Genomic DNA, 26460 nt, shown 5'->3' on the forward strand with positions numbered 1-26460 from the left:
TAATGGCCATAAAATCTTTTGCACATCAAAAACCACCATCATGTCAGTGAGCATGAGATAATTCACACACTCAGCTGAGCAGTTCTACCATACTCCAGATATATGCAAAAACTTCCACTTTAACTTTTGTTTTAATTAGTTCAAGAATTCATCCAAATGTTTAAAAGTTTTAAACAGCTATGTATCTTTCTTATTATTCAGTTCCCTTATTATTCATTTTCAAAGGGCCCTCTGACACCTATCAAATCTGATAGACGGAGCAGTGATTTCTCTCGGGCGAGTGTAAATCTTACACCATTTCCCACACGATATTACTTTCCACATGTCTGATGGCTCTGGAAACAAGTAATCAAATTAATAGGACTATTTAGCTTTCATTCATATCTTAGCTGCCACCATAAATTTTCAACCATCAGAAGACAGTAAAATGTTAGTTTTGCTTTATTTGGAAAAGATATTCATTTTCACAACTTCTGCCTTATTAAACCCAGCAGCTTATTTCTTGGGTAAGACAGTATGATTCACACTGACAGCAGTTTCAATAACCACTCCAAACTTTTGCTATTTACATTTGGTTTTTTGAACAGGTCATATTCCCAGCATTAAAAGTTTATGATGATTTAATAGGGAGACTGTAAATATAATCTACCTTGGTCTGAAAACTTCAGTCATTAAAAAATACTGTGGGAACCAATTTCAGCAATGGAATTCCTCACCTGACCCACAGAGCTCCTCTTTGGCAATATTCATTCCTGGGAATACATCAAAACTGTCCTCAGCTCACTGTGCTGGCTTGTCACTGCCTACTGCAGCAGCTTCAATAGGTCGTTTTTCTTCTGCAAAATGCCCAGCAGTCTCGGCCCAGCATATGTAACAGACCATGTCACTTTTTGGAAACAAGTTTTGCTCGGCTGTGGCTCAATGCAAATAGCACAGAGACCTGCTGGTCCAGGGCCAAGGAACTGAGGGCATGATGAGGGCAATGCAAAAGTCATCAACTCTATAATTGTGTGTTTTTACTACTCAGACAAGGTGTAGCGATAGCCTGCCTGTGTGCTCTGAGCACATCTCAATTGCAGACTGAAATTTCTTAATTGAAATCACCATGAATCATATCACTTATTCCCCACTGACCATTCCTTGGATAGGGTAGGTTTTCAACCCACCCATTGCCAGTATCAGCTCTGAGCACATTTCATCCTCCCCCCACACATGCAAACCTTCCACTTAAGAAGAAAGTGTGTGAGAGTTGCTGTCAACATTGCATTGCATTCCCACACCTGAGTGGACAGCAGCTGAAGACCACAGTGGTTCTGTGCGACACACACAGCAGCGTGAACAAAACAGCACCTCACCAGTTCTAAGCAGATATCTCAAAAAATTTAAAGTAGGTATTAATTTTAGTGAGGACACTGCACAGTGACTAAATAGATCAAAACTCACCACTCAGAGTTGAAAACTGCTTGAGCTGTTCTGCATTTTATTGTAATAATGTGTTTGCAAAAAGATTATCAGTCTTGTGACATGATCATTTGGCATTTGTGGCTTAAAACTACATTTGGACATTTTGCAGCTTTATGATATGGCAAATTCAAGCTTGGTTGGCTAACCATTATCATCTTACTTCTTTCAGAATTACTGCTTCCCAGGCTTCTTCTTCCTCTTGGAGATATGTGTTTCTGATTATTTTCCCTCAGATTTATTATCCTGCAGTTTTCCGGGATGAATCTTAGTTTCTATAAAAATGCCTGCCTACCTTTATAATCTCTTTAGGTCTCTTTTTATTATCTCATTTTCTCTCTAGTCCTCCTAATTCAATATCCTCTGAATTTTGTAATCATATTCTTCTCGCTTTTTTCTTTTAGATCATTAATGATGGTATTTAATACAACCTGTCTTACACCACTCCTAAAGTACTGCATGATGATTATAATTCTTAGCTTTTAAAAAGCAAAATCTATTCATAACTCCAAAAGCATTTCATATGTCAGGAAATTGCTGTTAGCCCATATTACAACCTAAGATGCAAACAATGCAGGTACTCACGAAAGCTGGTTTCCTTTCTCTGTTTCATTTATAGGCAAAGGACAAAGAGATACAAATTCCACTGGAGCCTGTTTTGGAGTGCTCAATTAACTTTCTAGTTTGAATACCACTTCAGAGGACCCAAACACCTCTATAAATAAGATGAAACAAATAGTAAGATAACATTGCCAATAGCTTTCTTAAAAAAAAAAATAAAATTCAAGCGATCCAAAAATTACTTTCTGCTGCTGTTTTACAGTTTTGCCATAGCCTTTGGATTATCAGTGTTCAATGGTTGGATTATTGACTGTCCAGTGTTAGGGGCAGTCTGATGAGCAGCCATGATGCATTACAGATATTTTTCAAAGGTGGAAGGAGTTTTGTCTCGCTTTCTTTGGCCAAATTTCTCTCTGAATAATTAGATTCTGAATGCCTAAAGTGTCAAAGGTTTTATTTGGGTAGAATATTAACTTATGGCAATAAAATTACAATGTAATTTTTTTCACCATTATGCAACTGCCATTATTCATGTGAAAGCTCTGTGTTGCTGATTGATGAAACAAATTACCTCACACTCCTATCACTGTATTCATAGAGATGGTGCCCATGCTGCTGACAGCAAGACCATAGGATAATTTTGTCATTTACTTCACTTAATATGACCCACACCTATAGTCTCCTTGTCAGGAAGTTACTCTGCCACCCCAAGCCTACAAGGAGTTGCAAACATGCAGGAGCTCCTGCACGTTTAGCAGAACACCCTGTGCAAACGCATTAAGATTAGATGAAGGAGTTTGCGTTCCCTGCTACGTTTTAATTAAGTAAAAATCTGCAGGGAACAAAGCTGAACGGAAGCTTCTCATGGCAGAGCTGTGGCTAGACCACAGGCTCCATACACCTCTTTCATTCTGTAAAAACCTAGACAACCAGTTCCCACTTGCAAGAGTACAACATGGGACCAGGGGATTATCCGTCACAATTCTAACGCAATGCTCTGATAATAGTAACTGTGTTCCACTGTTAGAAGTGATAGACTTACATAATTAGCTGCAAGTGCTATTTCTGTGTGTGTAAAATCTTTTAATTATTTCTTTTTTAATTATTTTAAATTGCCTAATAACTTTTTGGCAGAGAGGGATGTATGGGAGGGAAGTAGTGCAAAGCCCGCCATCATTATGAAAGCTTTTCAAGAGCTCCATTATGTGCTGTGAGCATCTGACTCTTTGTAGCATGAGTCACCCACAAAGTCTTGAGCCATCAAGTAATTAAGGTTCTTTAATACAGAGTGGGAGGGGAGGAAGTAATACCATTTGTCGTTATGATCATTCACATTCCTACAAGTATATATCATAACTGTTTTATAAATGGATTATTAGCAAATCAGATTACAGCACTAATTATTTCTCCCAGCATTTCCTTTGCCCATGTGCTGTGGACTCATCCACTCCCCAGTTATTACTGCTCTTCCATCTGCTTTTTTTTCCCCGCTTTGCTATCTCACACACATACATAATCACTTATGTAAAGTCACCCAGGACAGGAAGAACCCGACAATAACTGTTATTAGCACTTCAAAGGAAAAACATTGCTGGTTCTCATTGGAAATCTTTCTGAATGGATACCTGCATGGCAACCTCGGCACAACCTGATGGCTGTAACCCGGTTTGGAGCAGAACTGTGAAAGAGGAATTCACAACACAAAGCCATCTCCACGCTGGCAAGCAATCTCAGAAGAAAAGGCAAGAATTGGCAGGCCTGAAAAGAAAACCACCTTTCTCACCTTTACTGGAAAAAACAGGGCTGTTAGGTAAGACATGTTAGATAACTTTTTTTTTCCTTTTTAATGAAGACTAAGCCCAAGAGAGCTGGATTGTTCCGGGAAAAAATCAAGGACGGGGCGAAGTTAAAAAAGAGCTGACGAAAGGAGCAAAGTGGAGGGGTAGGAATTAAACTAAAGGAAAACATAGGTGGAATCATAGGTCATATTTGCTACATACACTCAATGAAATCTGCTATAATTTTAAAGAACTCCCACAGGATTTAGCAGACCCAAGGAAGTTTAATCATTGTGCCAGCTGTAAGTTTTCACAAAAAGAACAGAGATTCAGATGTTTCTGTTTTGCTGTTTTGCCTACCCTACAAAATTCATTACAATCATCAAGTCAAAGCCTGAAATGTTACACAATATGAAAAGTAAGGCAAAGCTGCTCCCCTACCCAGCAGGGTAAAATACAACTCCTGCAGCAGATTTACTAGAGTAAAAGAAAGATTTCAGGGTAAAAAATAATGGCTTGTGAAACCACAGATCTTGTGTCAATTCTCCAATCTTGTTTTTTACTTTTCCAGAAGAAAAAATAGTCTTGTGCACAGTCTTTGCACAAATTACTTCTCCGGTGTGATTAACATTACTCAAAATATTTGTTAGGAATGGATAAAGAGTGTTAAAAGTGCAGGTTTTAGGCTCAGTGCTAATGACAAATTTGCAATGGACTTCTGCTTAATATCTGCTTAATCTCTCATGTAATTGTGCACAAACAATCCCTTTGTTGAGGCTGTCCCCTGACCAACACAAGTCCTCTCCCCACTGCTATCAAAACATTGCTAGTGCTGGGTTTTCTCTCCCACATATGGTACTCAGCTCAACTATATTATAGGTAAATCAAGGCAAAGTACAGCTTTCCACCCTGTGCTGGTTTGGGCTAGGGTAGAGTTAATTTTCATCACAGTACCTATTGTGGGGCTGTGTTTTGCCTTTGTGCTGAGCACAGAGTTGATAACACAGAGATGTTTTTGTTATTGCTGAGCAGGGCTTGCACAGAGCCAAGGCCTTTTCTGCTTTTCATACAGACATGTTGGCAAGGGAGCTGGAGGTGCGTGGGAGGCTGGGAGAAGACACAACCTGGACAGCTGACACCAACCAACCAAAGGAATATTCCATATCACATGACATCATGCTCACTGTGTAAAGCAAGGGGAAAAAAGAGAAAGGGGAGGGGATGTTTGGACTTGCAGTGCTTGTATTCCAAATAACCATTGCACGTGCTGCAACCCTGCTTTCCTGGAGTTGACTGACCCTTGTTTTGCTTTGCTTACAGGCACAGCTTTTATTTTACGTATGAAACTGTCTTTATGAAAACCCACAAGTTTTCTGGACTTTAGTCTTTTGATCCTCTCTCCAGTTCCACTGGTGGGGGAGTAAGCAAGTGGCTGTGTCAGCCTGGCATTTGTTGCTGGCTGGGGTTAAACTATGACCCACCCTTAACTAGAGCTACCACCTACATTTCAAGGCATGGTGATATAGCATCAACAACCAGAGAGGCACCAAAGGGGGAACATACCTGCACATCCAGAAGGACTATATGTGTGCCTGCGTCTCCAGGATGGACAACGATATCCCATGTTCAGCTCCACCATCTGCACTGCAGGTGAGAGGAAGGAAAGTCTGATGCACCAACACCAGGCACAAGGAAAGACGCAGAGATTCCACCAAAATTCCTCAGCATGTGTCCCAGCAGCTTTCAGGGCTCTCTGTGAGGGGCACATTGCAGGAGGGTGCCTGAATTTATGTGCTTTCATAGATGTTTGGCTTATGTTCTAGAGAAGAGGGTCTTTGGCCAAATGGATTCACAAGTATCAGCATCCCACATTCACCCCCATCCCAGGAGAATGTGAGTCAGATCTTTCCTTTTCTCCAATCCCAGCTAACCTGAACATGATGGCTGAATTTCTGCTGGCTGGGAAGCATGAGTTCATCCAGAAATATTTCCCACAACACTGGCTCTATCCCTCAGTAGGGCTTGACTCTCTTTAAATATTGCTATGGTACTATTTTAATCAGCAATTACAGACAAAGCAGAGCCATAAACTCCCTCTAAAGTGAGTCCCCCTCACGGGTACTGAAACAATAGCATATGCCTATGGTTGGGCAAATGTCTCAACTCTACTCTCTCTAAGGTGCTACTTCACAACATTAAACCTATAAAACTCAATCATACTCTAGCCTGGGAGAAAAATTCAGTGAAAACTCTAGAGGAGTCAATTTATTTGGAAGTTAACCAGACATATTTCAATCTCGATTGGACATCTAGAGACACAACATAAATTTTTATATAGGTTATTTGATTCTCACACCTCATAAATTAAATAGAATGATCTCTGATATATCTAATGCCTGGTGGTAAAACTGTGGAAGGATGGATTTCTGGTACATTTGTTTCCAGTGCCCTGCAGTTAGGTCCTTCTGGGCATCAGTTAAGGTTAATGTGAAATGAGGGGCAGTGACAGGAGACAGTTTTAAGTCCTGACCAATTTGCAAAGGAAAGTCAGCTTGCTGGGGCCAGCTTAACAGACACTCTACACAGGACAAAGCTAACGGTGAGTTAGGTATTGCTGCCAGGCTCTACTCAAAATTGCTACACAACCATAGAAAGCTGGGACATTGCTTGGCAAGTTGAAAGCAAACACTCCAGAAAAAAATTGTTTTTATAACACAGCTGGATGACTAATTTATTAGGTTCATTTATCCCATCCAAAGTCACTCACAACTTTCCCTGTATTTGACGTTTGAGTGAGCCAATAATGAAGTTTGATTTAAGCTGCAACTGGTATGAAAATCCAATTATATTGCATCTTCCAAATGTCTCAATTGAATATAGAGAGGGATAGACATCTAAATCCCATGGTGGGTTCTCGTGTCTTTCACTGAACAAAGCGGAGATGAAGTAACGCAGCAAGTTACAATTCAGAACTTGACCCACACTAGCTAGCTGAGTGATTCATCCAGTAGGGAAGAGAAATAATGCCTCTTGTGGACTTGTGGTCCACAACTAGACACAGCCTGCATGTGTAGCACTAACTGTGCAACTACACTCTTTGTGTCTCCAATTGTACAGGTAGAGAGTGCTGTCAGGAAAACTCAAGACAAAATACTATTTTTTTGCAACTCCCCAAGTAAAACTCAGGTGCTCCCAGGAAACAAACACCACCAAACGAAAATTTGTTACCTGCTACACCACAGCAGTGACACTACAGAGGAAGTTACACTACCATCAGAACTGCCATGTGTCTCACACATAACAAGGCTCAGAGATGTCAGCAGCTATTCAAGTTGTACTTACTACCTTCAGCAGGAAAATATGCCTCCGAAGTATTCTGGTCACTTGTTCCCATTTTTTTGGTACCCCTTTACCTTCTCCCATTCTTTTGCTACCCTTTTACATTTTATTTTCCCCTTCTCTTCCCTTGCTTGTTTCTTTCTTCCAGCCCCAACTCTTTTGCTTCTGAATTTCCTTCCCATGTCTTCCTTCAGCATTTTCATTTTTTTCTCAAACTAGGCTTGACTGTTCATATTATAGTAACATTATTACCAGTGACAGTATGTAACTGCATTTGTTGATTTAGAAAGTCTCTTCCAGCCTTATATTTCTTTCTTGTTTCCTAGTTCATTTGACAATACCTGGTCATTTTGACAGAGATTTGTGTGCAGAGATTAATATCATTACTAGGCTTCAGAGTGAACATCCCACTGTAGTGCAGTGCAAAGGAGGAAAAAAGGTGGAAGGAATTCATTTTTCCCAGAGGTCTCATTTCACATAAGGAAGAGAGTTCTTTATCTGTTATGCTTATCTTGCTTTTAAAGGTTAGCTTTGTAGCCAGGTGGGTGAGCAGCATTTTATTATGAAAGTAAGCATGTTTCCAGGCTTCATGTGCCATATGGCCCACAGAGAAATAAAACTCCAGCCTGTGGGCAGGGTGTTCAAGACCTCTGCTCTAGGCAGCTGCATGCAGCTCTGAATTCTTGGTATGTTTTTCAGAAATGTTATGCATTCTAATTTGATTAAGTTCCTTCTCTTGGCAACTGGTCATTGTCAAACCCTTTTCTGATCAGCAGGGGACTAATACAACCTGGGAGCTCCAGCGCTGGCAATGGAAAACATTATAGGCGCAATGGAGGATATGTTTGCAAAGAGTATCTCCTGCACCTGGACTCCATTTATTAAGCTTGCAGAAAGGACAGCTCCTGCCAAGAAGCCAGACACTCTGACCTTGTTTGAACCTGCCTGCTGCTTGTGGAGCAGGATCTGTCGCGAGCAGGAGCAAAGGAGGGGCACGGGGCACACTGCTGCTCCTCAGGGACTCACTCCAATATATGGGGAGTTTATGTTCCAAAGTGTTTTACTTTTAAAGCCTCTATTCTTTCATCTCATCACAGGATATAACGTTGCTATTGAGCTATATTGCTGTGTCTAGTCGGGGCGTGTGTTTGTGTGCTGGTGTCAATCATTTCTTTCTGTACCCTTCATCAGCTGCAGCTCACGGAGTGGCAGGTGGTTCTTGCTCTCCAATCTACTGATGCTGCTTGGCTTTATTATATCATTTTTCCCCCTCCTCAAGCTTTATAACCTATCAAGATCTAAAGTCTCTAATAAACAGTAAGTAAAAAGGGAAAAAAAAATCCCAGCATACAAAGCTAATACAGCTTGTGTTCAATACTCGGCTCATCTTCAGAAAGGCTCTAGGTTTCCCACTATGACATGAAATTGAACTTATCCCATAATGCGGTTCTCATTTAGGATTTAAACATGTTAGCATTTCCCTTAATGATCGTGCTTAGCTCTCAGACACTGCAGAGATAAGTGTCCTGCAAATAGCTAAGCTGGATAGACGCAGATAGATACTGTTTTCCTTAATAAAAGCAAGATCCTTCAAAACAACAGATTACCTAACCAGAGTGTTATCTTTCCAAACAAATAAGATATTTAGTTACTCCTTTTGCACAACAACAAACAAAAATCTCTTTCCCTGGATAATTGAGTTGTCTATTTCTTAAAACTGCTCCTCCCAGCCTAAAAGCAGCACAGTGCTAAAGAGCAAACTCCATTTCATGTCTGCTGGACAATTTTATTGAAAACCAGGCAAACTCTTGGGCATCATGCTGACTGGGGACTGCATTCAGTGCATCCAACATCCCAATGTGGTACATTTTGGCCCTCTACAAAATCATTTTTGGGGCTGAAGCCCACATAGGAAAAGCTTCTCATAATCTGGGGCTCAGCCATAAGGCTACAGGGGAGCAATCAGACCAGAGGCTGGAAGGGGAGATCAGGAGAAGCACCATCCCTTTGGCTTGGCTGAGGGTGCCAGAGGGATGGGCAGGGTATTTGCATCAACATCTGTCCATTAGAAGGAACAGGGACAGCCCACTTATTTTATACTCTATCACACTGGCAGGTTACCATCCCAGGCTCTTTGTTACCAATGGTCTGGGTTGCATTTGAGCAGGAATGGAAGTGAAGTGCTGGATATTGCAATTAGTCCAAAGGGGTTCCCAGCTCCAAATTTTGTCTACTTTAGCCATATAGTACTATCTCATAAAATTGGTACACACTTTTTCCTTTGTCTGGAAAAGGAAAACCTGATGCACTATTCACACATATAAAAGTAAAATACAATTAATTATGTATATTTATATCGGACTTGTGGTAGGATAATAACAAGGTCATTAAAAGCATAAATAGTCGAACATTCACACTGTTTATGATCTAGACCTGCTGGGGAAAAAACCTGGAGACCAGAGGAGAGGCTGGTAGAGCCAGAGGAACCCCTGCACTAGTGAGCTGCAGGAGACTTTGGCAAACTGGGGAGAACAGGCAGGGCATCGCACAACAAGGTAATGTGAGTTTTGGCACATTTGTATTTGCCTGTGGTGGTTTAGTTATTATGAACAACCCTCAAAAAATACACTGTTATCTCAGCAAGCTAAACAATAGCAAGCAAGCAGTAAACCCTCACGTTATGTTGAAGCCAGATACTGGGTGCACATGCATCAGCTCAGGGTAAGCTGTTTGTTTGTGGTGGGGTAGTTGTAATTCCACTCCCTACAGTTTCTGTAAAGAAAGAGGTAGAGAGGAAAGATTGCATTGATAGCCCAGCTTCCCACTGGGTTGCCAGGAAGTGAGACAAGATCGAGCCAGTCTAAACATACTTTTGTGCCCCTGAACACTATTTGGTAAGACTTTAAAAAAACCCTTCCCAGTCATGTTTACAAAATGCAAATCGTGTTTTGGATCATTACTTCAGCAGCCAACAGATAAAGAAGTGTTCTAACATACTGCATAGACCAGGTGGAAAGGTCATCAGTCAAAATGTTCCAGCAGAACTATTTGCACCTGTTAACTGATCTGCTAATTTCAAAGCATTCATTAACAAAAGGGATTCAATTTTATTTTACTGGACTTTCTAGATCACTTAAAAAGATTAAAATTTTGCTCTGCTGCAGCAGAAATATTGCTTTTCCTCACTAGAATAGAGTTCCACTTATTAGCGTAAGAAAAGGGTATCATTTGTTCATGATAAGCTGAGAAAATAATTAAAAATTTATGGAAAGTTCTTTTCCTAAGCAAAGGGGGGAACTTTTGGTAAAATGGAATAGTATCAATGCTTGTTTTCTAAGAACAAACAAATAAAGAAGGCTAATTTCGTGTTGAAAATATGCTTTCTGAGGAAAAAAAATTAGCAAAAGGACATGGTTCACTATGTTTTAACTTGGAATAGTTAATTCAGTTCTTCCCAATACTCTGTGACTGCCAGCCTCTGGCCAAAGACAACAAAGACCTGCTAGCCCTTTGCAGATGTTTTAAAACAGTAAAGGTTTCCACCCATAAATACTACTTCTTCCTAGAGCTATAGGGAACACCCAAGCCTGCCTTTATTTTCTCTGCTTCTGTGATGACTACTATCTGCTCATAAGTGGGTGGCTTTTGCAAAAAACAGAGAAAGGAAAAGAAACCTTTTAAAATGCAGTCCAAGCCCAGCATCATGTTCCACTGGTGTCCTCACAGTCTGGCACAATACTGAGAGCTGTGGGATCAGTAATGGAAAACAAAAACCTCACAAATATCAGTTAGAACAAGCATCTAGAACATTATTAGCACTGTAACCGATTACTTTATTCCCAGGCAGTAACAAATATTTCTGAATGCCCTGAACAGGGCAGAGATCACTGCCCATAAACTCCAGTTATGGAGCAGAGACAATATCCCTGGAATTGCTATGCCGTAAATATATTTCGTTACCTTATCATGCCAGCTAATTGTTTCATTAACAGTTTATTAATGCCCACTAAAATATTAACAAATCTAAACAAATCTCAAAGTCATTTGTGGATAAGCTGTAAGCAGACAAAAGTCAAACAAAACCAGTCTTGGCACATAATTCAGGCACCTCTGCTCAGGGGTCAGATTTATGGAGAATGATGCTGTAGCACATATAGGTATCCCAGATCAGGTGCACTGTCTATCTGGGAATATCCCAGGCCTGCTCAGGTTTAAATATGTCCTAGCACACAGTTCACTAAGTGTCAGTCACCACCCTACTCCTCTATCAAGACTTCATTACAGCAGGAATGGGGTTTTTGTCAGACTTCATCATCATGACCAATTACAGCTTTCATAATTGCGTAAGGTTTGCATACTACAACATAATTTTTCTTAACGTTGGTTTTGCTCCAGTTATACTTATTAGACTGGTATTTGTTTAATTCTGGGTAACTGAAATACTAACTTTGTGAAATTTATCTTACTTTAAGCTCATTTTCCCTTATTAATGGGGATGGGGGAAGCTGCCTTCCTCTCTTGCTATGGCTTTGCATAGATTCTAAAGAGCTCAAAAACTGTTGGGCACTGAAATTATCTGGAATAATTTACTGCAGGCTTTGATTAAATTTGAAGGGAAGTTAAGAATAATTTTTGTTTTACTTGAAGTATTCCTTGTATCACAGTAGATGCACAGAATCTTGATAATCTTAACAGATTTGCGTCAAAAACACTTAAAATATAATAAAGAACTTTGGGGAGAAAATAATAGAATCAATGACAGAAGAGACAACAATTTCTGGCAAGTTCCTAGATCAATTATATTCCTGCTTTAGCCCTAGGTTCAGAAAGTAAATTTAAAATTCTTTTCAAAAAATCTTAGTGTCAATACTCAGAAGAAATCATCTGAGTCCCTGTACATTTTTGTACAGTTTCAGTCTGGCAGCATAGAATCAGTAAAAAAGATTTCCAATTTATCAGGTCAAACAGCTATTAGTCAAAGTCTTCTCAAAATATGTCTCTGTGTGGTTTTAGAAAGTAAAAACAGCACTGAAAAAAAAAGGCAGTAGACAGTAGACAAGACTCAGAAAAAAATAGCACCCTTAAATCTAGTAGACAGGTTAAGCTGGTAGATGCTATATTAGAAAATCAGTGTGTTATTATTGACTAATAATAGACTTCAGTGAAGTCTGGCTAATGTGAATACTAACAAATTATCTGTACTGATGAAAGCAGAGAGAGAGATACCTGGTTTTCCAGGGCAATGTGATATCTATAGACATTTGCTCTAAGTAGTTTTTGTGACAGAGGATGCTGCTGAATCATATAAATTTTCCTTTCTAGTGTAAAAGAAGAAAGTTTCAAGTAGCAGAGACAGGTAATTAAACACGCAGCTCATTAATATTGGTCCAAATGCTCTCCTCTGCAAAGGTGAAGGAGAACACCACCACGGGTTCAGGCCAGTGAGCACAGAGAGAAATGATCAGGAGCCCAGCAGAACAGCTTTGCTTCTGCTTGGAAGGAGGGAAGATTTACAAGCCCAGAAGCAACAGGACTCTCCTTGCTGCCCCGCCATGCAGACCAGGCACAGGGAGAGCACATTCCTGAGGCTGGGATGGCTGAAGAAGCTCAGCGTGCATAGGCACGCCACAGCGCAGACATGCCACAGAAGATTCAGCTCTAAATTTAAAAAAAAAAGCAAACCAACAAACAAACAAACACCACCCCATCCCCCAAAAAAAAAAAAAAAAACAACACAAAAAAACTAAATTTAGGTGTGTACAGGCACAAAACTGAGTTGCCCAAACATATGTGTCTGGCTACACAAGCTGTCCTAGCATACTTGAGACATCTGTACAGGGCTGCCAGAACTCATACACGACCTGCAGGGATCTTGCACATTTCTCAGGCAGAATATCCCACAAAACCTAAAATTACCTTTGACACCCTCTGCAGCAACGGGATCTCGTCAGCACTGCCTTGGCTGCCATCACTGCTGGCAGCAAGCCAGTAAGGACATGCAAGGGCACACAAGACAGCTGCACATGAGCCCTTGCACGAGATGCCTCAAGCAGCAGGTCAGTCTCCTGCACCCTGTGCCCATGGGTGGCACTCAGCTTCTCACACTCCACCTTCATCTGCCTCGCTGCACCTGCAGCAGGACTGGTGTGCACGTGGCCATGCCTGCAGCAAGCCTTGCTAGCTGGTGTCCATGCCTGGAGAAACACAACCACTTTCCAGGGTTAAAATACACTATAACTAATTAAGTGAGTTTGAGATGTATTTCAAAACCTATTAAGCAGAAAGCTGTGCTACTAAAAATTTTAAAGGGCTGACTTAATTCCCCTAAGGCAACACTTTCAGCTTTGAAAGAATATAACTTTTTAGTCAATAGATTCTGAAATACATCTCAAAGTTGCTTAATTAGTCAGTTATAGCTGAATTTAGCTTAAAAAGGGGGCTGTGGGGGCAGTCATTGAACAACAGTGATAGGCGTGACTATGCAAAAGTGATGCTATAATAACAGGAGAACCTCTGGCTAGCTTGTGTGGTAATTCTCTGAGCTTGCTGATGAAGAGATATTTTCAGACACCGAAGAAGAGCTCAGGTTATATTTGAACCTGAGTATTTAAATAAAAGCCTTATATTGTGTCTCCTGAAAATCTAAATTCCAAAAACTTGTCAAATGCTCCGTGCCAGATTCTCATGGGGTGTAATCTAAAGCAGCTCCTTAGCTTGCCAACAGCTTTCCCAATTTACATCACCAAAAAGACCTGGCCAAATGCCAAGATGTTTAGAAAAGCAGCTCCTTCTCCTTTTCAGTTTCATTTTCATATACCTCTGTGCTTCACACTTCGCTCAGCTACAGAGTAGAAACAGAAGCAACAAAGTGCTCAGAATTAAAATGTGCATTTGCCCTATTTTCCTTAGCAAAGCAGCAGAAATTTTGTGAGCTAGCCAGTCCTCTGAGACTTCCAGCCCTGTTTGGCAAATTCCTGAGGTTTGGATAATAAAATTATGAGACAATTCCCACAGGTATATTTTTCACCTTTTTAATATCTTTTATATGATGTATTACTTTCATGTGATGTTTCCCACAGCTCTGCTCTGATAAAATATAGAAAATTCATTGAGCAACAGTGTCCTTACAAGAGCCAGTGCTGGCAGTGTGCATCTGCTGAGGATGAATCCAAGATCATGTTTCATCTAGTAAAGCAAAGCACAGAAACACAAGGTGTCGTTTTTGGACTCTGTGACCTAAAACTTTGAAAGTCTACACCTTGCCTGCTGGAAACTGCTCTGCTGTGGTCTGTCTTGCAAACAAGCCTTGAAAATTTCCAGACCCCATTCACCAAGTATTTACATCAGCATGCACCAGGAATGTCTCAGTTGCATTCCCCGTCTCTAACACATGTGGGCTCAGCTGAAGGCCACATCTGAAAAGCCTGATGTTTCCAAAAGAGCAAAGATCTTATCAAAGACTGACACAAATTTTTCTGCCTCTGTCAGAGGTACAAACTCATTTCTCGAAACACCCACCCAGCCTTGCAGCCCACACTCTGCAAGATGCCCCATCCTGGAAGCAGACTGCTGGTTGACATTGGTGTACCTGCCACATAAGAGCATGGATAACATAGACAAGGAAGGGATATGCCCCAGCTTGTGTTTGTTGCAAAACTAGACAGAATGTGAGCAAAGATGCAGCTGGCTATCTGAAAAGAGAAAAAACATAGCTTATTCTATCCCTGGCCCTTTAGTGCACTTCAGACAGTTTTCTAGCCAAACACCTTCTGGAAAAAAAGAAAAGAAAAAAAGAGAATGGCACAAAGCTTACTATTACCCTCTACAGAGATCTTGGAGATTCCAGTCTTCCTCTTATCTTCTCTTTCTGCACAAGCAAACCTAGATGCATCCCCCTCCACGTTTGTCAGAGGAGGAACAGAGCAGGCAAGACAAGAAAGGTCACTTTGTACGTCTTGCAGTGAGGTTACCTAGTTGGGAGACACAAGAGAAGCAAGTCTTGGAGAGCTGCCATGGTTTAAGCCCAGCCAGTCACCAAACCCCTCGCAGCCACTTTCTCGCTCACCCACCAGTGGGACTGGGGAGAGAATCTGAAGGATAAAAGCTGGAAAACCCATGGGTTGAGACAAAGGCAGTTTAATGGGGAAAGCAAAAGCCATGAGCACAAAGCAAAGCAAGGAATGATTTCACCCCTTCCCATGGACAGGCAGGTGTCAAACCATCCCCAAGACAGCAGGGCTGCATCACACGTAAGTTTCTTGGGAAAGTCAATGCCATCATTCCAAATGTCCCCTCTTGTGGCTGCCTGGTGCTTGGTTGATGGCTGGGGCCAAGCATGACTGAGTTACTTAAGGAGGGGATATGTTCAGGAGGAGTGGGAGAGTGAAGCATATGAGTGAATTTGTGCCACAAAGAAAATCAGTGGCCTGAAAAATGAGCAAAAGGCAAAGGAACTTCAGTCCAGATTTTCTGGATTTTCTGCATCTGCCTGTAAATAGCACATCCAAATATATGTAATGCCATATTACATTTCAGGTGACCAATCTATATTCTTCATTTTTTTCCCAAACAATTTCATGTTGTTCTTCCTTTTCAAGGTGTCCTTAAACAATTAAGCAAAATGAAGAACATTTTCCAACCTCCCGTGATTAAGTAATTTTATATATTAAATTATACTGCCATCAATTATTAGATGAAGATTGTCATTAAATATTACAATGAAGAATATTATCAACATTGCATCTGATAGAGATGAAAAAACTACATATATGGATGGATGTAATCTGTTCTTTGGTTTATGAGCTCAGAGTTCCCTAGACTGTGTCACTGATGACACAATATCCCCAAATGGTGGATTTTGTGTGTGATACATCTGAAAGATGTGCAAAAACAGATGTAACCAGACAGCTCCCCTTGGTTACATACATAAGGAAGCTTCACAGAGCAAGTTATTTTAGCTAAGGCTGGCAATAATTTATTCTGAATAAATTGCCTCTATATCTGTTTCAGGCAACAGTGACATAGGAAGAATGTGAACTTTTTTGTTATATCAACTCATTTTGAGCCAAATTATGCTTCTTTTTGAGTATTTGCCATTGCAAACATAGAAGACATGTGGATCTAGATATTAGCACCTTCTAAAAGTTGGCTCAATAAAAGCTGTTTAGCGCTTAAACATGGAAGCTGTTGTCAGCTTCACAGATGAGTAACTCATTCCAAATTTTGGAAATGGAAATTCTGATCTGATGTATATTTCAGGCTTATTAAGAAACTATATTTTCTAGGCCACAATTCAGTTAAAATTAACTCCAGCTCTCACACTGTGACAATCCACACATGATTATGGAAGTCATAAAAAATGAACTTGATGTGGGTTCTTCTACTGTAAGTGGAGGAAAATGTACCCTGGAGCCCAGACTCTTCGTTCCAGAGAGCCACAGGACAAAGAGAATACCTAATCACACTGCCTTAGCTTCAATATATTCTTAAAAAGAAGAATGTGTTAGACTTTATCCTTAGAAACACGTTTACTTTTCTTTTTTCTGTAATTCCATCAAAAACTGAAAGACAGACCAATAAAAAGATGCCTTTGTATGTTTATTGATTCTGCATTTTCCTCTGTCCTCTAGACTTCAAAAGAGAAATTGTAAGAAGGAAAAAAATAAACACCCCAGTGGACAAAGCTTAAATCAGATTTGAGATGTTTATTTCTGGGATATTAAAATTAAGAGTCCTTTCAATATATCTTCTTTTTAAATTCTGTCTTGCCTACTGAAAATAAGATCTGCTGAAGATCTCATTGTTTTGAAAGTGTGAGAATTATTTGTGTTGCTCCTCCCCCCACATCTTCTATTGGTCCAAAATTCACTTTCTTTGTACTTTTTGTGTGGTCTCCTCACTACTAACTCTAGGTCTTTTTCCTAGTCACACCAACTGGAACAGTTTTGGTCAGTTTCTCTGTGTTCAAACCTACATTTCTAAAATTCTATCTGCAGAAATGCCTCTCTTATTATTTTTTCTTAGTTTAGCTCTATTCCTTTTTCTTATTTTTAACTCATGCCTAATACAATCCTTAATTAAATCAATGAGAGCTCTTTCATTTGACCAGGTGGACTTGCACCAAAAAGTGGACTAGGTAAAACCAAAAAGCGTAGAGAAGATTATTCAAGTCTTCTAGCACAGGAGCTTAAGGAGTGGAAGTCTGTAAATTCACAGCTGAGGTGTCAGACAAGGGATTTCTTGTCCTCAGCAAGTCCCAGTCTCAAGGTACCAGTCTTTAGACAGGCTACTTGTTTATCACAGCTACAAAAAGATGAGGTGATGACATTTATTTTAAAATACACCTGAGCATCTGTCTGAAAACCCAAGGTGTTTTAGTGACTAAGTGTTAAAAAAATGTTTTTCATGCTATCAATAATCTATTGACAGTGTGGGACTGCCAGTCCCACACTTATTCTGCTAATTCACTCCAGATTTTTGCACATATTGGTGGACCAGGGCCAGGACAGAAAACAAAAAAAGAACAAAACAAGCCCCATCCCTCTTGAACCCGCTGTCCTTTCCACTCTAAACATGACCATTCTCCTCTCTTTGCTGGGAACTGATGTTCACAGTGTGACTAAGAAAATTATTCAGTCCTGAAAGCCAGTATGTGATTTAGCAAAACAAAGGGCTGACCTCCCCAGCAGCATCAGCAGCAGAGGCACCAGCAGCTCTTGAAATATCTAAAAGGCAAATGCATTAGTATGTTCAGCAACCATGCTGGCTAATGACTAGACATTTTTGAACATATGGGATCATTATTCCAGCATATCATCAGTGAACTTTCCAGAAAAGCTAATTAAGGGGTCCTTTAAATGCTTACCACAAAGTTGGGTTTTACCAGAGCTCCTCATTTGCATTTGAAGACTTTGCCGTTTTCATCTCCCCTGCTCTCACCACCTTTCCATTTCCAGTGATTGCTAAAGATGAGTAAAACTCATTAAACATTTTAATTTTTTGAATCATAACTTACCTTTACTTTTATTTCTCATGCATAACGACTTTATTTCCTGCTGACACAAAAAGGATTTAGAATGTACTGTGGCCAATGTCTACTGATGGTTCATCTTCTGAGCTACCTTCCTTCATATACATCTCTCCTGTAACTGCTCCTCTACTTTAATGGTTATTGCAAATGACTTTAAAAGGCAATTTATAGATTGCAGGAACAAAAGGTCACTTTCCTGGTCAATAGCTCCTAACGAGGGGTAAATTCTATGGGCAACCCTTCCTGCTGATCAGAATAATTTGCTAGGAAATGTGCAGATGACTAAAACCTCCTGGAAGTCTGAATGTAGAAACAGGACTTTTCACTTCCTTGCAAGGCAATTTTCCTTTTACAGTTGTATCCTCTCAAGATAAAAACAACAACCTGCAAACCTGAGGCCAGTGAAAAGATTATCTACTTTGTGAATCCAAATCTGGGGCATCTTTGAGATAAACCTCTCAGGATTTCAAAGTGTGAATGCAGCATTGCCAGTGTTGTGACCTCTAGGTCCATAGAAAATGCTAATAATGGAAGTGTGAGCTATTGAAACGAACAAACACATCAGTGATAACTTGAATCTTCATTGTTAGGTAAACCATTGCTGGTAACTTCAGCAGAAGCACACAGAGGGTTATTAAGCTTGTTGGATGCACTGAAAGACACTGTGTAGGGACGGCAAATGTGCCTTCATCAGGATGGTCTCAGGGGAAAGGGCTGTCAGGACGACTGATAGAAAAAGACATGTTCCCATCTTTCATTAAATTATTAAAATTCTCCTTTAGAAGTTTCAAACAAATGCAGTATCATAGAATCAGCCAAAGGGGCCATCAGGAACATCAAGTCCAGCTCCTGGACTTGAGCAGGACACCTCAAGAGTCACACCATGTGCCAAGAGCATTGTCCAAACACTTCTTGAACACAGGCTTGGTGCTGTGACCACTGCCATGGGGAGTCTGTTCCGGTGCTCAACCACACTCTGGATGAAGAACATTTTTTTAATATCCAACCTAAACCTCCTTTGACTCAGCTTCAGGCCACTCTGTGGAGTCCTGCTACTGATGATGAGAGTGGAGGGATCAGTAACTGCCCCTCAGCTTCCCCTTATCAGGGAGTTGTAGACAGAGATGAGGTCTCCCCTCAGTCTCCTCCAGGCTGAACAAGCCAAGTGACCTCAGCCACTCCTCATGCAGCTTCCCCCAAGGCCCTTCACCATCTTTGCTGCCCTCCTTTGGATGCTCCCTAATAGCTTAATATCTTTTTTATATTGTGGCACCCAGAACTGCCCCCAGCACTGGAGGTGAGCCCGCCCCAGCTCAGAGCAGAGCAGGACAATCCCCTCCCTTGCCCAGCTGGCCATGCTGTGCCTGATGCCCCCCAGGACAGGCTTGGCTCTCCTGGCTGCCAGGACACTGCTGACTCCTGCTCAACTTGACATTGACCAGGACCCCCAGGTCCCTTTCTGCAGTGCTGCTCTCCAGCCCCTCATTCCCCAGGCTCTGCACACAATCAGGGGTGTTCCGTCCCAGATGCAGAATCTGGCACTTGGTTAAACTTCATAGGACTGGTGATTGCCCAACCCTCTAATTTGTTGAGGTCTTAATTTTGGCCAGGCTGCTCACATTACAAAAGTGCCTCTGATGCTGATGGTCAGGGCAAGGTGCAATCAGCCCCATGCCCTGCTGTGGTATGACACTGGCTGGGATGCACGTGCAGGGAAAGGGATGCCAGCAGAGCAACACACAGCTCCAAGGGTGCTGCCACATAACCCCAAACCACGGCCTGCATTGCCTCTGGAACAGTCCTAATGAGAGAGCAATGCCTTGCTAACGACCTTCTCCAGCAACAGAAAATGAAATAACAGGAACTCTGTCTCTCAGAGCACTACGTGTATGTAAAGCTTGCTTTCATTCTCCAGCTATTTAGCACAGAAATAGTTTAAATACCTTGTAGCTAGGTTTCTCTCATATCACATTTTTAAGTGGCAATAACTTTTAATAGATATCTTGGAAAAATAAATAACCATTGAAATATATAAATCTAAATAAATGAAAAAATCAAACAGTAATTTATATTAAAAAATCTCTAGATTTTATTTTTAATAAAATAACAGTTTGAGAAACCTTGATCCTCCAAACAAATATCTACTTAGAATCAGAAAAACACCACTTGCTTCTCCAGTAATGCAATTTATATGAGTAGACCCATGCACACACTGAAGCACTTATGGGACTGGAAACTAAGTCCCAGCTAAAAAAGAAGTTAAAAGAGTCTGAAATTATTGCATTCGTGCACCAGAAGAGTTCATATGTGTTGCATCCTGTGGAATAAACATCCTTGTGTCAAGCTGCATTGCAGAAAGCTGTGCTGGGCAGATGGCAAAGGGACTGGAACATAATCCCTCCCACCATGACCCACACACATTGCCTGGTAAAACAAAATGCAGTGTTCTGGCTACTTCCACCTCAAGTGGATGTGATCGCCCTGTAGAAATGTCAGCAACTTTGCCCCTTAAAAGATCCAGCTACATATGAGTAGACATTTTGACAGGAAGTCAAAATAGGTTTAGTTCCAGTTAGAAGTAAAAACACTAGGAAATAAATTCTTGTCTCATGTTGCTGCTCTGCTTTGCCTGGCTTGTTTCTCTTCTGTTCTCAGTACTGTCTGCTTTGGCTTGGTCTGTCTCCTTGCAGGGCAGGAGGAGTCCAGGAAGTTTTCTCCTCTGGAGCAGGAGAGATTGCTCTGATGTGCCTGCTCATCCAGTGCCCTTCACATTGCCATAACGTCAGTCACTGCATGTTTGTCACTAAACATCTATGGAGGCTCAAAATGTTTTGCAGCTTAAGTATAAAAGTATAACCTATTTATGACAGGTCATCTAAAAAAAATAAATGAGCCAGAGTAACTCTATGCAATATCAATATAGATTACACAGCAACAAAAAAAGTGAAAATATAAAATTCATCAAATTTGTACCTGAATATAGATAAACAGTATAAACTCTCAGACTCAGCAGCCAGAACAGACATAATCAAGGGAAATTATTTTCCTTGTGGATTGTTACACATTTTTCTGACCTGTCAAATATCAAATACCTGCTGTTTTCTGATAAGTAGCAAATATGCATCCTGATAGGAAGTGAAGTTAAAATCTCTATTACTTTGCAATGATTTGTGTATAATGTGACTTTGTCTCTCAGACCAGATTTACTCCCATGTCAGAATGGAAACATGGCGATTCACAACTACCCAGCCCAACTGGGACACGGATATTATGTGGTTATCTCAGGATTTTGGTAGTTTTCAGAGCAGACTTCATACAGGTTAGTGAAATGCAAAGCACAGTCAACTTCCCTTTCCAATAACAAGGTTCTAAAATGCAAATAAACATAAATATGAATATAAATAAGTGAATGCTGCCAAATAACCTGATAGCTCAGCTCACAGGTCAGGCTGGTCCCAGTGTGTCATCCCAGTCTCTGCCTTTGTGGAGCTAGCCCCATGTACCACTCATTCAAAGCTTCCCATGTCTATCTGAGTATTCAGTAGCAAATTAAATATTCATTTGCAAATTAAATGATGGCTTAAAATATTGGAGCTAATCTAATTCACACCACCTGAGTACTGTGCTCACAAAGTGCCCGGAAAACCAGAGAAGAATGAAAATGACAGGAAACCCAGGTTAGAGACCATGAATGTGGGAGGGGGCAGGGGGAAGGACTATGGTGTCTGCAACCACACAGAAACATGGATGTCTTTCCTTTGTTGCTTTTTATCTGAGACCTCAAGATTAAGTCTATAGTCCAGTGTTTACATGCATGGTGCTACAGGCATGCTGTGGGCTCACCTGAGCTAACCAGGGATAGGTGCTTCGTGCCATCTGGGATGACATGCAGCATGAGGACTCCAGCAGGGAGTCCAGAAGGACAGAGATCTCTTATAGGTGAGGCTCTGGCTACTCTCTATGGGGGGCTTAAGTAGCCAGAGCATCTCAGACCACTTTGAACTCCAGACTGGAAGAGTAGTTACCTCTCAGCCAGAATCCCCCATACACCTGCCTGCCTGTGTGCCTTAAGAACAGGTGCACTATCCCCCTGTCTACACTTCCTTTGGTGAGAGGAATACGAAACCATTCACCTTAGAACTAATGAAGAATGAAAGCCCTATTTCTTTAAGTTGTATCTGTTGGCAAAAATTAGCATCCAGTTAGGAGAACTAGTAAGCTGAGTGCTCTCCTTCCCACTTGGGATTGCATTTGAGGAAGAAATAGAGAGGGTGGAAGAAAGTTTGAGGTCTTCTACCTTTTGGGACATAGGGGTTTGTAACCAGGATACCACTTCTTAAAATATATCTATTTGACTGAGAGAATATGAATAGATGAACTCGCAAAAAAAAACCACCTAGTTCAACTAATGTCCTACTTATTTTAAGGATATTAAGGACACAATCCTTTGTCTCTAGTAACCAGATATAATCAATAATTTCTTTTGCTTAGAGATTTCTACATGTTGATGACAGAAGAGAGATACAGACACTCATTAGTATTTCTATGCTGCTCAAAGCCTTGGATATCTGAAACATCCACACAGACCTGGCAGATATGACAAACAGCCTATGAAAGACAGAGAAATGAAGAAAACTTCATTGGTTAAATTCTGGTTGTACTGCTCTCAGTGGCAATTCTCACTGGCTGCTGGTTAGAGTTTCACCAAAAGAGCTTTAAATGCACACGATTAGCATGTTTAAAGACATCTCTCTTACTTGACCAGTGGTAACTTCCCTCATCCTTTTTCCTTTTAAAAGTAAAATTAAAGACCATTTGCCTGATTTTTTCTAAGTCCTTCAGCAAGGATTCCAAGCACCTACAGACAGAAATTACAGTCAAAGGATCAAACAGTCCCATCACTATCCACTGATTCCCTGGAAACCCTGCAGGGGAGAGAAGGCGACATTATACACAGTCCAGCAAGCATTTTGAGCAGGATGTTATGCTAAACAGGGATTCCAACATGCTTTAAGCCTGCAATATAAGAAAGAATGGACAATCAGTAAGAGAAAAGTATTTGATAGGAACTTTCCCTATCTAAGAACCTCTCTGGATAAATAAAACTCCATTTCTGCATGGGGAAGAGAGTGAGGCAGGAAACTATGTGTTAGAAGCAGATACTGCATAGAGGCTCTCATCATGTGGCAGGAACAAAGCTACTCCATGAGTCACCTGGTGGGGGCTTTTGTTCAGTTTTCATTAGGATTTCTAAGGAGTTCGTTCAAAGGGGAAAATGAGGAACAATGATGTTCAGAGTTAAGTACACAAGGAACACAAATTATTTTCAAAAGCACAGATAAAGCAATGAATGCAAGCATGTAGAAGGGGTTGTGCAGCTTCAATGAACCACAGTATCCTGACTCAGTTGTTCCTCACTTCCACAAAGATTTCAGGGGGAAATTGTGCTCATAAACACATCCCAAATAACAATCTCTCTCCTTCTTCTGTCCATCTGCTTCTAGTCTATACTCCCAGTTTCCTACGAGGTTCTTTCTGTCCCATTTTGCTCAATAGAGAATGACCTATGTAGCCAACAATAAAGTCAGATGGAGATGAAACTTGCTGTTAATGATGTGGAGGCCAAATTATTATTTAACTTTTAAATATGAACAATACTTGGCTCCAAATCTCATTTAATCTTCATGGATATCAATTATATTTTGTCATTTCTAGACCTGTGAAAATTTCATTTCTCCAAATGAGCTCAGTAACTAACCCTCAGCCACTTAAAAAAAATGTTCTATTCTCAGATTTTTTCAATATGGATTATGAAAACATTAGTTCAATGGAATTTATATGGCCTATTTGACATTCTTTTCCCTTTAGTTGGATTTGAGATGATATTCAAAGCCAGTGCTCTTTCCAAATGCTAAAATATTTGTTCTCTGAATAAATGACCATATGTGTGAAAAGATCAGACATGGGTACATCTTTTATGTAGCAACTGTTCATGTACAATGTAAACAAACATTCTTGCATTATACAATTATTTTTTCACAGTGCGCATTTTATTGCTGAGGATGAGACTGCCATGGTTTCAATGCAAACATAGGAAAAGAATACAAAGATTTCTAAATTTTGTACATTCACCACCAAACACTCAGGAATGGGAACAGTGGACAACAGTGAGCAATGTCTTTGAGGGGGAGCTTACCTCTTGGAGGTGGTGCTCCATAGGAAACTCCTTATCAGCCAGGCTCCGTTTTCAAGGTGCATGGAGGAAAAGACTGCTTTGGGTGCCTGTACTCCTGCTTAAAGGCTGGCACAAAGCCTGATGATGGTGGTAGACAAGAAGACCTGCAGCATAAGGATTGCACTCTACCCTGGTTCAGCCTCTGGCCCCAACAAAAGCACCAAAAGACCTGCAACCCTAACAAACCCATGGAAGGTCTCAGTTCCCACCACTCCTCCCTGCCTTGCTTTGAGCAGTAAGTGAAATTGCCATCAAACGCCGTACAATAGCACCAGTCTCTGCAGTCTCAGTCCTCTCTGGTTCCTGGCCCTGGGTTTATCTCCTGACATTTGACTGGGATCTACTTCCCAGTGCCACAGCAGAGATGAATTCCCAGCCTCAAGTCCTGACACACACAGCCTGTTTGTAGGACTTTGCAGTGGCCCCAGCTGGTGCAGAGAGGTGATGACTGGTTTTTTCCATCCATGGTCTGGAAGAGCAGCTCTGAGTGAATAGCCTGTGCAGCAGCTGTGCAGCCTGGGCCATCTCATGGGATGGGTTTTAATTTCCCCAGTTCCTCTTCATTCCACCCTCTCGGGTTTTATGTGGGTGGAGTTTTACTTCAGCCTAAATGTCTAAATCTGTTGCCTGAGATAGAGGTGCAATCTGAGCCCCTTCCTGTATTACGTGTTCAAACTGCTGACTGCAAACACAATAGGTTTCGTGGTGCTAAGGGCCACCTGTTGAAATGGTTCAAAGGCACCCCCACCCATCTGCATTCCCCACTGCCTGTTTTCCTGCCTGTGACTCAGGCGTCTCTCTCCGAGCCACTCGCCCAGTGTGTCGGGCTGCAATCATTGCAGCGCTGAACCGATTCAACATCTTGAAAAGCTAATTAACTTCATAAAAAATTCATATAGGCATGCAAATACTGTGGCCCAGATAAATAATTAACTGAACTCTTCCACACCAGCGCCAGCATGCTCCAAGGCTGCCCTCTCTTGCCAGGCCTGCTCAACAATTATTCAAGACATGCATTTGATGATTTTCTTCAAGGTGTAAACCCTACGTGGCAGCTTAATAAACAACATACATTGCACAGTCAACATTGATTTACACATCTTCTGAAGAGATGATGCATGAAATGATCAGAAAAGTCAATAATGCAAGCAAAATGTATGGGCTTGAGATAAGTAACAGAAAACAAAATCAATGCCTTCCAGCTATTATCATCATGAAGTAGAGTTCATAATAGATAACATTAAGTTTGAACAAGTTGCATCATTCTAATACCTGCAATCAGCTGTCACTTCTGACAATAATTGCCAGAATGGTATTCATATACATATATGCTGGTTCTACCTCTGGTGCTAAATGCATTTAGCTGAACAATCGGGGCAAACAATCTAATGTGCCAGATATTTCATTATTCTGACATTAAAAAAAATTTCAGATTGCAGAGCTCATTAATCATGACCTGTACTGCCACGTACATACAAATATTCCACTGAAGAAACCCAAAAGCTTGCTACAGGCCTTCTGGAATAAGAACCAGAGGAAGATGATCTGATGGATGGGATCACCCTATCACTAGCTCTGAGGGGTAAAATTCAGCAGAAAGAGGCAGCTGACATTATCAGAACACCTGAGCAACGACTCAGTCACACAGCACAGGCAACAATACACCTCAGCTTTTTATCCAGAGCTTTACATTGGACTTATCATATGGTTTTATATCAAGGATTTCTGATAGCCTCAGGATGCAATCAATATGAAAGCAACAAAAGAGAAAGCTCTGGCCACTGAGGGCTTGTCAACACAGGAAGCTATTGTGACACAGGGGAAGGTGTGAACTCAGAGTGCAATGGCTCTGGTCATTTTGGAAGCTCACAGTCTGACATGCAGTAAACTCACACAAGGCTGTCTGAGCATGGAAGACTTTTCTACATGGAGAGCTGGAGTTAAACATCCATAGCACAATATCCCTCAAACCTCCCTTTGAAAACATTTCTCACAGTATAACCTGTGCCACTAAGTAAAACCAGGAAGAGCTGCCGTCAGCACGCAAGAGAGGGTGC

The 26460-nt window shown here is 40.9% G+C and overlaps 1 long non-coding RNA gene across 4 annotated transcripts in view; it reads left to right on the top strand.

Annotated features, from left to right (window-relative positions):
* Positions 1-3413: 3413 nt before the first annotated feature.
* LOC135296711 (uncharacterized) overlaps positions 3414-26460 on the top strand; it is a 34570-nt gene continuing 11523 nt past the window's right edge. Inside the window, exons 1-4 of one of the 4 annotated variants that reach the window (XR_010358730.1) lie at positions 3414-3832; positions 5121-5450; positions 7913-13195; positions 14219-17099. This is a non-coding gene — a long non-coding RNA (uncharacterized LOC135296711). Of the gene's footprint in view, positions 3833-4872; positions 5451-7912; positions 13196-14218; positions 17100-26460 lie in introns of those variants that run through there. The other 3 variants (XR_010358729.1, XR_010358728.1, XR_010358731.1) reach the window with 3 other exon arrangements.

Source organism: Passer domesticus, chromosome 3 (assembly GCF_036417665.1).
Source record: "Passer domesticus isolate bPasDom1 chromosome 3, bPasDom1.hap1, whole genome shotgun sequence".
In the NCBI taxonomy this organism is placed as follows: Eukaryota; Metazoa; Chordata; class Aves; order Passeriformes; family Passeridae; genus Passer; species Passer domesticus.